The 12,922-nt window shown below is 42.0% G+C and overlaps 1 non-coding gene across 1 annotated transcript; it reads left to right on the top strand.

The window, feature by feature from the left end:
• Window positions 1–5,226: 5,226 nt before the first annotated feature.
• On the top strand, window positions 5,227–5,302 carry TRNAT-CGU (transfer RNA threonine (anticodon CGU)). Its single transcript has one exon. It is a non-coding gene; the product is annotated as a tRNA-Thr (tRNA).
• Window positions 5,303–12,922: the final 7,620 nt, after the last annotated feature.

Genomic DNA, 12,922 nt, shown 5'->3' with positions numbered 1-12,922 from the left:
CTTGAGACTTTAACTCACAAGGATCTACCCTATGCCTACTAAGGACATGCACTAGGGAGTATTAGAGGATTGTGAGCAAGGGAGTGCTAAGACTAGATTTACACTACTATCAATAGAAAAACATTGGCCTGACTGGTGGTGGTGCAGTGGATAGAATGTCGACCTGGAACACTGACGCCTAAAGTTGCTGGGACACTGACACCTACCAAATCAGAACCTCTAGGGGTGGGACACAGCAATGTGGGAATTAACAAATCCTCCAGCTGACATCACCCAAGTTTGAGGACCACTCCTCTTGTCCTCTTACATATCTAACTTCTGAACAGAAACCAGTGGGTTTTGTTTTGTTTTATTTTGTTTTAGAGAGAGAGGAAGAGAGAGAGAGAGGAGAAGCATCAACTCGTAGTTGCATCACTTTAGTTGTTCATTGATTGCTTCTCATATGTGCCTCAACCCGGGGGCTCAAGCTGAGCCAGTGATCCCTTGCACAAGCCAGCAACTTTAGGCTTCATGCCAGCAACCAATAGGCTCAAGCCAGCAACCAAGGGTTCATTTCGATGATCCCACACTCAAGCCAGCAACCCTGCACTCATGTCAGATCAGCCAACACTCAAGCCAGTGACTTTAGGCCTCAGCAACTTTAAGCGGCAGTGTCCCAGGTCGACATTCTATCCACTGCACCACCACCAGTCAGGCCAATGTTTTTCTAGTAGTGTAAATCTAGTGTTAGCACTCCCTTGCTCACAATCCTCTAATATTCCCTAGTACATGTCCTTAGTAGGCATAGGGTAGATCCTTGTGAGTTAAAGTCTCAAGTTCAAATTCTTTAGGATGATTTAGAAATAAATTATAGTCTTCCCCAATTTCTTCTACTCAGTTCCAACCAGAGAAATTCTTGGTTCCTGGGTAGATGGAGGAGCTTCTATAGGCCCTTCAGCCTGGAATAACTGTGTTCCTTCATGATATGAATGAAAAAGGGCTATGCAATAATCCTGACAAGCTCAGTGACTAAAAGTAACCATGCAGAATAGTCTGATCACAAATTCCTAACTGGGCAGGTCATGGTGGGTAGTCACGTCCCAGGCTTATAGTTTCCTTAGCAAAGGTCGGTCTTCACTTTAAGAGGGTTCTGTCCATTGTTCTTATGCATCTAAGATAGCATACCTTTGAAATGTCAGAGTGCTTTTCTTTTCTAGACCTCTTGAAGGCACAACTGCAAGACCCAGAGCACAAAAGCATCAAAGCACAAGACCACAGAAGCCCTCATATTCATCTTGTTCCCCTGCATACCTTCTCTATGTCCTGTAAATGTGAATTATTAACTACCCTGAACCCACCAATGTAAAAGAAACATGTTTTTCTCTATTTGGCTTATAACCCAATCCTAGAAATTTCCCCACTAATCATTCTCTTGCCTCCCTACTCTACCACCAGGATTCAGGATTTCACGCACCTTCCTGACGTCTTTCCCTTTGGTTCTGCTGTACAAAAGGAGCTGCAAAACTGCCCTTATTTGGAGCATTTTCTCAGTCGGTTGAGATCTTGCTTCTGGACATGCCCTCAAAAATTTGGCTCGGATAAACTCTCATAAAACTTTCTTATAGGTTTGAATGTTCATGAGGTCCAAAATGTCATCTATCACACCACTTTTCAGAAAGTTCAGTGTTGACAGGGGGAAACCTGGTTCCACACCTCCTCACTGGCAAAACAAAAACCAACAATACAAAAAATAAGCCAAACTCTGACCTTTAAAACAGTTATCCAGGCAAAAATTATGTTCCAGAAACCAATACCTTGATTTTGCTGATATTAGCAAAGGCAACAATAGCTGAGCAGAGAAAGAGAAGACAGAGAAAGTCTTGGTGTCAGCTTCACTAAGGAAAAGTAGTCAATCCCAGTTATCCAGAATCTAGGAGTTGTGTTTGTATGGTTCTTTTGGAGATTGTTTCTAACAAGAAATGAAGTACTACAGCACTCCATTTCTCATTGCAGAGGGGCAAAGGACTCTACTGTATGCCTGCTGTTTCCCTTCAAAAAGGAGCGTAAGGGTTCAGAACCAGCTGCCCTAATATGTGCCTCCATGGTATGCAGGTTATTTTGAGCTAAAGACAACCAAGACTCTACAGGCTCAGGAGAAACTTCTGCTCCCCCTCACCTACCTAGAAGAATTTAAATTTGGAGCCTGGCCCACAATAAAAGTTATTACCAGCAACCACATTTTACCTACCTATATGGCAGGCAGACCACTGCCAACTGACCATATGTTGTCTTTGCAACTACCTTCTGAAGCCCCAATGTGCCTCTCATCATCCCTACCTCAGAGTGTCATGTATGCCTCATTTTCCCTTTCTGCCTCTGACTCTTTTACGTGGAGTGCCCACAGGCATGTATGTAATTAAATTTGGTTATTTTCCCTTGTTACTCTGTCTCCTGCTTAGTTGATTATTAGACCACCCAAAAGAAACTCGAAGGTAGAGAAAAGTTTCTTCCTCCCCACAGAAGCATTAAAGACATCCCTACTTTCCTCCAAAGTTTAGAAATTTGCAACAGTCTAATCATAATTATTATACCTTATTCTTATCTTTTTTCCCATCTGTCTTATTGAAGCACTCTAAAAGTTGATTTTCCCTATGAGTCTTAATCATTGACAGCTAGAAACAAATACACAAATGTTCTGTTACACACACAGAACTCACTTGTATTTTAAAGTTCTGACCTGCAGGTCTGGCTGAGAAACATAATGAAAGCAACAAATAACTGTTCCAACCAAAATGATTATAACTTTTCCGCTTTGTAATTTGGTGCTTCTCACCTTTTTTGCACAATAGAATCAGCTGGGAAACTTGAAAAAAAAATACCCTAAGACCCAGGCTCCACTCCAGAGAAATTAAGTCAATCAAAATTTGGGGGAGGAGGATGGGTACAGAGGTAGAAGGATGTTGGCATCTCTTACAAGTTTCTCCAGGCTCCTGTAGTGTGCCGCCAGGGTTCAGCACCAAAGGACCTGGTGTGACCTGTGCAGCTGTGATTCCTCTACTCATCACTCTTCCTGCCTTATTTCCTCATTTGATTAAATTCATCCTCCAGCAGCCTCATTAGAAAGGTGCTCTGGATGCAAATTTTCTGAGGCTTTAAAAGAGAAATGTCTTTATTTGGTTCTTGCCCTTCACTATAATACACTGGGCTCATAGTTAATTCTATGAACTTATGAACTAAGAGTTTGCCTGTGCACAGAAGTTTATGTTGCAAATAATGATCCCTCAGAATTTTGAAGCATTGCTCAGGGATCCTGAGTTTTTCTTAAGAGATTCTTAGAGAATCATAAAAAATAGGCCCTGGCCGGTTGGCTCAGCGGTAGAGCGTCGGCCTGGCATGCGGGGGACCCGGGTTTGATTCCTGGCCAGGGCACATAGGAGAGGCGCCCATTTGCTTCTCCACCCCCCCCCCTCTCTGTCTCTCTCTTCCCCTCCCGTAGCCAAGGCTCCATTGGAGCAAAGATGGCCTGGGCACTGGGGATGGCTCCTTGGCCTCTGCCCCAGGCGCTAGAGTGGCTCTGGTCGCGGCAGAGCAACGCCCCGGAGGGGCAGAGCATCGCCCCCTGGTGGGCAGAGCGTCGCCCCTGGTGGGCGTGCCAGGTGGATCCCGGTCGGGCGCATGTGGGAGTCTGTCTGACTGTCTCTCCCCGTTTCCAGCTTCAGAAAAATACAAAAAAAAAAAAATTATTGAGAAGCTTCATGCCATTCTAATTCTCTTTGGTTAATTGGATCTATTTTTTCCTCTGGAAGGTTTAATAATCTTTATCTCTGGTGTTTAAAAATTAAGCCTGGGGCCTGACCTGTGTTGGCTCAGTGGATAAAGTGTTGACCTAGAACACTGAGGTTGCTGGTTCGAAACCCTGGGCTTACCTGGTCAAGGCACATATGGGAGTTGATGCTTCCTGGTCCTCCCCACTTCTCTCTCTCTCTCTCTCTTTCTTCTTTTCTCTCCTCTCTCTCTCTCTGAAAAATGAATAAATAAAAATATATATATATTATAAATAAGCCTGAGGATGGGAGGAGAAAGAAAAAAAGAGAAGAAAGAGAGAGAGATTATGTTAATATATTATGTTGAAATATACCAGGCCATTTCAATAAGGAGACTCGTGTCAAATATTTTAAAAATTATTTTCTTAATGATTTCATTCCCTCCATTTTCTCTATGTTCATTTTATGGGACTCTTACTCATTGATTATTTAACCTCCAGAATTGATATTTCAGAATTTTTTCTTCTTCTCAAATTTTTATATCTTTTCCCCCAAAAAATGTCTTTGACTGTTTTCTAACCTCATCACCAATTTTTTTTATTTCAGCCAACATATTTAATTTTTTATTTAATGTTATTTCAACAAACATGAAAAATTTCTGAAAATATTCAAGCTTATTTTGACAGTTGTATGGGAAATGAACAGGCAACAGAAGCCTTTAATGTCCTAAGAGGTGTACATTGAGAGGGGACAAGCCTTATCAGCTATTAAAGCACACACAAAGCCTTAGTAATAAAAACTGTGGTATAATGCATGAAAAGACAGAGCCCTGGAGGAGAACAGAAAGTCCAGAGACAGATTCAAGCTTATAAATAAAATTTTTTTCTTCTTTTCCAAGTGAGAGGAGGGAAGATAGAGAGAAAGAATCCCACATGTGCCCCGCCGGGATCCACTCAGCAACCCGCATTTGGGGCCATGCTCTCAACCAAGCTATTTTTAGAGGCTGAAGTGTAGGCTCCTGGGAGGGGAGCCATGGCTGTGAGAGGGGAAGAGAGAGAGAAAAAGGGGAGAGAGGGAGGGGTGGAGAAGCAGATGGGTGCTTCTCCTGTGTGCCCTGACCAGGAATCGAACCCAGGGCTTCCACACACTGGGCCGACACTCTATCACTGAGCAAACCAGCCAGGGCCTTAAATAAATTTAATATATGAAAAAGGTAGCATTTCCAATCAGTATAATAAAGACAGACTTTTTTAGTAAAAGATCCTGCAGTAACTAGGAAGCTATTTAGAATAAGCTAGGGTTGGATCCATACTTCACACCAGATATTAGGATAGACTCAAAATGGATCAAAGATTTCAAAAAAAAAGAATTAAATTGGGTAACATGCAAATATCTAATAAAAGGAAATAAGGGTGAATTCCTTTTTAACTAAGAAATAAAGATGGCCTTTTTTTATTTTTCATTTTAAAAAATTTTATTGAGGGCCCTGGCCGGTTTGCTCAGTGGTAGAGTGTCGGCCTCGTGTGCAGGAGTCCTGGGTTCGATTCCCGGCCAGGGCACACAGGAGAAGCGCCCATCTGCTTCTCCACCCCTCCCCCTCTCCTTCCTCTCTGTCTCTCTCTTCCCCTCCTGCAGCCAAGGCTCCACTGGAGCAAAGTTGGCCCGGGCGCTGAGGATGGCTCCATGGCCTCTGCCTCAGGTGCTAGAATGGTTCTGGTCACAACAGAGCAACGCCCCAGATAGGCAGAGCATTGCCCCCTGGTGGGCATGCCGGGTGGATCCCAGTCGGGTGCATGCAGGAGTCTGTCTGACTGCCTCTCTGTTTCCAACTTCAGAAAAATACAAAAAAAAAATTTTATTGAGGTGACATTGGTTAATAAATTTATATAGGCTGCAAGTGCACAATTCTATAATACATCATCTGTATATTGTGTGTTCACCACCTTAAGTCAAGTCTCCTTTCATCACCATCTCACCTCCCTCTAGGCCTTTCTAATTATAATTCAAAATTCACAAGTCCCGCCCTAGCCAGATAGCTCAGTTGGTTAGAGTGTCTGCCCAAAATGCCAAGGTTGTAGGTTTGATCCCCAGTCAAGGCACATAAAGAATCAACCAATAAGGCCCTGGCCTATTGGCTCAGTGGTAGAGCATCGGCCCAGCATGTGGAGGTCCTGGGTTTGATTACTGACCAGGGCACACAGGAGAGGTGCCCATTTGCTTCTCCACCCTTCCCCCTCTTCTTTCTCTTTATTTCTCTCTTCCTCTCCCACAGCCAAGGCTCCACTGAAGCAAAGTTGGCTTGGGCACTGAGGATGGATGCATGGCATCTGCCTCAGGCACTAGAATGGCTCCGATTGCAATGGAGCAATGCCCCAGATGGGCAGAGCATTGCCTCCTGGTGGGCATGCCAGGTGGATCCTGGTCAGGCGCATGTGGGAGTCTATCTCTCTGCCTCCCTGCTTCTCATTTACAAAACAAAAAAAAATAAAAATAAGAATCAACCAGTAAATGCATAAATAAGTGAAACAGCAAATGGATCTTTCTCTCTCTCTTTCTCCCTTCCTTTCTCTCTCTGAAATCAATCAATAGGTAATTTTAAAAATTCACAAGTCTCCACAGAAATAATTCTTTTAACTACATTGACAACAAAAACATTTACACAGCAAAAACACCAAAAGAAAAATCAAGAGATAAAATGAAAAAAGTATTGGTAATTATATTACAAAGGGTTAATCTCTTTAATGCATAAGTATTAAAAATCAAGACACAAAAACAAAGAGCAGATAAAGATAGAGAGTATGGAAGAAAGAATGATAACTGACCCTTACACATACGAAAATATGAACAACTTCACTTATAAATGTAAGCTGTACCAGGATGCCATTTGTTACCTATCAGATTAGCTCCCAAAAAAGAAATCCAAAACTATGGTGTTTCTTTTTTTTTTTTTTTTTTTTTTTTCCTTTTGGAAAGGCTGAGGAGAAATAGGCACTCCTATATTTTGTTGGTAAATTGTACAACCACTTTTTGAGGGCAATCTGGCAATACCTACCAAAATACACATATATTTTCCTTTTAGACCAGCAATTGCTCTTCTGAGGGTATATCCTACACAATCTTCTATATAAGTATGAAAGAACATATGTACAAGTTTACTGATTGTGGCATAATTTGTAAAGTTTAGAGCTTATAAACAACCTATATATTTAGCAGTTAAATACTAGTTACATAAATGAAGGCACACTTGTTTGATGGAATACTATGCAGCTGTAAATACCATCAGTGGAAAACTCCCACTGATGTGAAGAGCTCTATCTACAAGGCTATATCATTATGTGATGAGAGGAAAGTACGCAAGTATAACTGTATATAAAATGTTATTTTTAGTAAAATAAGAATAGCTATTGTATTCATCTTTATTTATACTTATTTACATTAAGAAACCCTGGAAAGGCAAATAAGAAATTTATAATAAAAACATATTCTTTTGGGGAGGAATAATTAATCAGTACTCAATTTCTCTAAGGATATTACTAAATAGATTTGAGTGCCTTGAGGGGGTTTTGTTTATTTTTCTGTTTCCTGAATCATTTACTTTGATTTCTATCAGTTAGGAATGTTTTTTTCCACAAGTCACAAAAAGAAGTTTAAACAAAAGAGGTTTATTGGCCCTGGCCAGTGGCTCAGTAGATAGAGCATCAGCCTGGTGTATGGACGTCCTGGGTTTGATTTCTGTTCAGGGCATGCAGGAGAAGTAACCATCTCCTTCTCCCCCTTCTCTCCTTCTTCCCCTCCCACAGCCAGTGGCTTGATTGGTTCAAGCATGGGCCCTGATGCTGAGGGTAGCTCTGTGGGAAGGTATCAGCCTCAGGAGCTAAAAATAGCTCAGTACTCAGCATCAGCCCCAGATGGGGTTGCCAGGTGGACTCCCGTCAGCATGCATGTGGGAGTGTGCTTCACAATCTCTCCTTCTTTGACCTAAAAATTAATTAATTAATTAATTAAAAATAAAAAAGTTTATTTTTGTCATATAACAAGAAATATGGTATTAGACAAATGCTATGCGTTGGTTAAAACTGGTATCTTTATAGTTCTTTTGGTCTCATAACCATAAGATTATTGCCACAACTCTTAAGTATATATCTGTATTCACAGAAGAGGAAGAAGAAAAGAATGGCTAATGCCAGCCATTTTTGATGCCTTTTCAGAAAAGCAAAGGTTTTTCAAAAGCCCCCTAACAGACTTCCCTAAACTGGGTCATAATAGGATTCTCAGAACTGGCTTGCACCAGTAGTGATTCATCATCTAGAACTGGGCACATTACCACCTTGAATATACTAGGAGTCCTATTAAAAGAAAGAAACAGAGATTGGCTATATTTTCTCTGTCATTTGGGTCATTTGGGTCGTTTTCCTCCTTAATCACTGGTTGCCCATTTTTATCTAAGAGTAAGGTGTCAAAAAAACAGCTGGTGGGTTTTACCAGGGGTGGCACGGTGGTTTGAGTGCTGGTTCAGGACTCTGAGAGCCCTGGTTTGAAACCTGAGGTCTCTGGCTACAGCACAGGCTTATCTTCTTGAGCACAGGATCATCGACCTGATCCCAAGGCCACTGGCTAGAGCCCAAAGGTTGCTTGCTAGAAATCCCAGGTACTGGCTTCAGCCCAGGGTCACTGGCTTGAGCAAGGGGTCACTGGCTCGGCTGGAGCACCCACCCCCCCACCCCCCACCCCCACCCCCACCCCACCCCGTCAAGGTACATATGAGAAACAATCAATAAACAACTAAAGTGATGCCATAAGTTCACAAGTTTATGCTTCTCATCTCTCTCCATCTCTCTCCTTCCTCCCTGTCTACCTCTCTCTCTCTCTCTCTCTCTCTCTCTCTCTATCTCTATCTCTATCTCTCACTTAAACAATAAAAATAAAAGCTGGTGGAAAGTAGGCATACATTGGCCAAGCCTTACTTGGCAGCCAGAAAATCCTTTTTCTGCACCATCCCAAATATCAGTGTGGGAGGTGGTTCCTGTGGCCCCATTCAGTTTAGCTTCTTTGGGAAAGAATCCTTCTATAGAGGTCTGCCTTGGGGCCGGGGTGGCTAGGGGCAGGTGATAAAGGGAGAGGGCAGGGGGTCAGACTATTAGTTGTTCTCAGGCTTTCAGATGGATTAGGCAATCAATCCCCTGGTGACAACCCCAAACCTGAGGACTGTCCTCCTGGTTCCTGGTATCTTTAAGGCAGTGGTTTTTCAATGGAGGAGTGATTTTGTTCCCCAAGGTAAGGTTGCCATATTTAACAAATTAATATACAGGGTACCCAGTTAAATGTGAATTTCAGATAAACAATGAATGATTTGTTTGTATAAATTTGTTACAAATATTGCACTATTTATCTAAAATTCACATATAACTAGACATCCTATATTTTTATCTGGCAACCTTATCCCTAGGGGATTTTTGCAACGTCTGAAGACATTTTTGGTTGTCACGACTCCAGGAATGCTGTTAAACATCCTACAGTGCCCAGGACAATCTCTGATCACGAAGAATTATTTGATACAAAATGCCAATAGTGTGGAGGTTGAGAAACCCTGCTCTAAGGTAAAGCCGGTTCCTTTCAGCTTCTCCTGAGAATAAAGACCCAACCTCCTGCCTGACATTTCATGCCTAGGGTGGGACAAACTCATTTATTTTTTAAATCTCAGCATGATTTATTTTCTGTGGTCAAAGCAGAAACTCAAACATTCTTCTTGTTTCCTTCTATAGCTAATAGGCAGACCACGAAAATGCTGGCCAGGGGAAGACAGAATTTATATTAAGTCCAGGGCCATGGGGCCAGCCTGCACATGCCCCTTAAGCCTTTCTTGGTAAAGCCTGAATTCAGGGCCAGCCTCACAAAGCAGCCCTGAAGAGCTAGGGGGAAAAGGGACCGGGAGCCTTGCTCATCACATTCAGACAGGGAGTTCCACCTTCCTGACTGTGAGGAGAGGGACATGAGGTGCACACAGATGCATTTCTCATGAAGGGAGGCTTTCTTTGCAGGCCCAGGGGTGGGTGGGGAGCAGGCAGCAGAAGGTGGGGATGGTATGCCATGGCTGTTAATCAAATGACTTTTAAAAAAACAGGAGAGGAAGGAAGCAAAGGGGTGGGGAAGGTTTTCTGGTTATGAGATGTGTATAAACTCGTAGGAGGTTATTTGAGGATATTTACCCCAAGCCCTATTCACAGTTGTCCTTGAGATGAATATTGGAACATTAGAATTCAGGGGTCATAGCTCCTTTTCTGCAATTTCCTTCCCTACCAGCAGACCCCCGGTCACAGCAAAAACCCAAAGTCTCACACATGTCGGTGCATATGCAAACAGAATGAACATGGATCCTCATTCACCCGATCTGTGGACACTGGTGTCCCTGGGGGAAAAAATTACTGGTAGGTTTTTCCCCCTTTATTTTATTAATTTTTAAAATAAAGAATAAAAAGACTTTATTATTCTAACCACTAACTACTGACTCAAGGTTAGAGACCAGGGGAGTGTCTTTGTTTTGGGGGGGTTTTTCTTTTTTTTTGAGAATTTAAACATAAAAATCCATCTTTAAGACAAATAAGATGAATCAGGCTTTTGATTATACAAAAGCTTTTCTTTTTCTGTGAAAGAAAAGTTCTCCAGTTCTCTGCTTGCTGGAGAAAAGAATGCAAGAAGCCTGAGAAGAGGGGCTGTGCAAACAGCTTTGTAAAGCCTGGAAAAGCCCCTCCAGGCTCCTTTGTGTTCTAGTGGGGCCTGGATAACTAAACCATGTGAGTGGGGATGGGGGTGGAAACCCCCCTCCCCTCCCCTGCCCCCTCCATCCCCTGTGACCATTCATTGATTGTCATACAGTAAAGTCAGGGAGAAGACTGCCAAATGGTGTTTGGAATTTCTATCTGAACTTTAGTGACTTAATCTATTTCTCTCTCATCTTTGGAGAGTATTGTAAACTAAACTAAATTATGTATGTATATACATATTTTTAAAAAGAACCTGATTGTTTTATGCATTATAAAGGTAGTAGAGATATCTGAGGAAAGAAACTCAGAAAACACAAAAAAATTAAAAAGTAGAGAAAATAATACTTGAATACTCACAGAGACAATCTCTGCCTTTGACTGACTTCTTTCCAAGGTTTCCTCTAAAGCTTAGTTTTTAGATTGAAATATTGTGATGTCTCTTTAAATGCAAGATTATATCTCTCTTAAAAAAATAAGAACTATCATTTATTGAGCAATTACTATTTTGTCAGACACACCGCTAAGCACTTCGTATATGTAAGTACACCTACTGATCAAAACAACCTGATGAAAGAATGAAACTGGACTACAGTTTGTCCCCCTGTACTAAAATTAACTCAAAATGGATCAAAGATCTAAACATAAGACCTGAAACAATAAAGTACATAGAAGAAGACATAGGTACTAAACTCATGGACCTGGGTTTTAAAGAGCATTTTATGAATTTGACTCCAAAGGCAAGAGAAGTGAAGGCAAAAATTAATGAAAGGGACTACATCAGACTAAGAAGTTTTTGCTCAGCAAGAGAAACTGATAACAAAATAAACAGACAGCCAACTAAATGGGAAATGATATTTTCAAACAACAGCTCAGATAAGGGCCTAATATCCAAAATATACAAAGAACTCATAAAACTCAACAACAGGCCCTGGCCGGTTGGTTCAGTGGTAGAGCGTCGGCCTGGCGTGCAGAAGTCCCGGGTTCTATTCCCTGCCAGGGCACACAGGAGAAGCGCCCATTTGCTTCTCCACCCCTCCCTCTCTCCTTCCTCTCTGTCTCTCTCTTCCCCTCCCGCGGCCGAGGCTCCACTGGAGCAAAGATGGCCCGGGCGCTGGGGATGGCTCCTCGGCCTCTGCCCCAGGCGCTAGAGTGGCTCTGGTCGCAACAGAGCGACGCCCCAGAGGGGCAGAGTATTGCCCCCTGGTGGGCAGAGCATCGCCCCCTGGTGGGCGTGCCGGGTGGATCCCGGTCGGGCGCATGCGGGAGTCTGTCTGTCTCTCCCCGTTTCTGGCTTCAGAAAAATGCAGAAAAAAAAAAAAAGAGAAAGAAAAAAAAAAACCTCAACAACAAACAATCCAATAAAAAAATGGGAAGAGGACATGAACAGACACTTCTCCCGGGAAGAAATACAAATGACCAACAGATATATGAAAAGATGCTCATCTTCTTTAGTTATTAGAGAAATGCAAATCAAAACTGCAATGAGATACCACCTCACACCTGTTAGATTAGCTATTATTAACAAGACAGGTAATAGCAAATGTTGGAGAGGCTGTGGAGAAAAAGGAACCCTCATACACTGTTGGTGGGAATGTAAAGTAGTACAACCATTATGGAAGAAAGTATGGTGGTTCCTCAAAAAACTGAAAATAGAACTACCTTATGATCCAGCAATCCCTTTACTGGGTATATACCCCCAAAACTCAGAAACATTGATACGTAAAGACACACGCAGCCCCATGTTCATTGCAGCATTGTTCACAGTGGCCAGGACATGGAAACAACCAAAAAGCCCGTCAGTAGATGACTGGATAAAGAAGATGTGGCACATATACACTATGGAATACTACTCAGCCATAAGAAATGATGACATCGGATCATTTACAGCAAAATGGTGGGATCTTGATAACATTATACGAAGTGAAATAAGTAAATCAGAAAAAACCAGGAACTGCATTATTCCATATGTATGTGGGACATAAAAGTGAAACTAAGAGACATTGATAAGAGTGTGGTGGTTACGGGGGGAGGGGGGAGAGGGAGAGGGAAAGGGGGAGGGGGAGAGGCACAAAGAAAACTAGATAGAAGGTGACAGAGGACAATCTGACGTTGAGTGATGGGTATGCAACATAAGTGAACGACAGATAACCTGAACTTGTTATCTTTGAATATATGTATCCTGATTTATTGATGTCGCTCCATTAAAAAAATAAAATTATTAAAAAAAAAAACACAACCTGATAGAGAAGATACTTTTGTTACTTCCCATTTTACAGATGAAAAACTAGCCACAGAGTAAGGACAAAATTAGGCATATTAAACTTTTTTCACCTAACTTTGAACATGACCTTTTCCGTGTTATAACTCTAAACATAATTTTAATTGTCCCCCATATTCTGAGCTGTAATATCACAATTT

The sequence above is a fragment of the Saccopteryx bilineata genome, chromosome 3, assembly GCF_036850765.1.
Source record: "Saccopteryx bilineata isolate mSacBil1 chromosome 3, mSacBil1_pri_phased_curated, whole genome shotgun sequence".
Lineage (NCBI taxonomy): Eukaryota > Metazoa > Chordata > Mammalia > Chiroptera > Emballonuridae > Saccopteryx > Saccopteryx bilineata.
The sequence above is the reverse complement of the archived record's forward strand: the minus strand, read 5'-3'. Positions and strand labels throughout refer to the sequence as shown.